We start from the raw sequence: 297 nt of genomic DNA, 5'->3' as shown, positions 1-297 counted from the left end.
TGTCCTTGATATTCCGATTTTTTTTTCAGAACTGACGGAAAGGAAGGAAGGAAATGAAGAAGAAAAACATTATCTGACGAAAAAAAAAGTAATTATAAAAAATGAAATGATAATGCATTAATACGTCTAGAGTTTAGATATTCTTAGTAAAAAAGCGTGAGATAAAAAGCCGGAATTGTCTGATAATTTTACAGATATGGAAATTATATAAGAAGCTAATTAATTGTTATCAACCTTATAAGTTATTCATACATTTATCAACTGCCATTATCATCATCCCCTTGGTGTTATTATTAT

The sequence above is a fragment of the Penaeus monodon genome, chromosome 23, assembly GCF_015228065.2.
Source record: "Penaeus monodon isolate SGIC_2016 chromosome 23, NSTDA_Pmon_1, whole genome shotgun sequence".
In the NCBI taxonomy this organism is placed as follows: Eukaryota; Metazoa; Arthropoda; class Malacostraca; order Decapoda; family Penaeidae; genus Penaeus; species Penaeus monodon.
The sequence above is the reverse complement of the archived record's forward strand: the minus strand, read 5'-3'. Positions refer to the sequence as shown.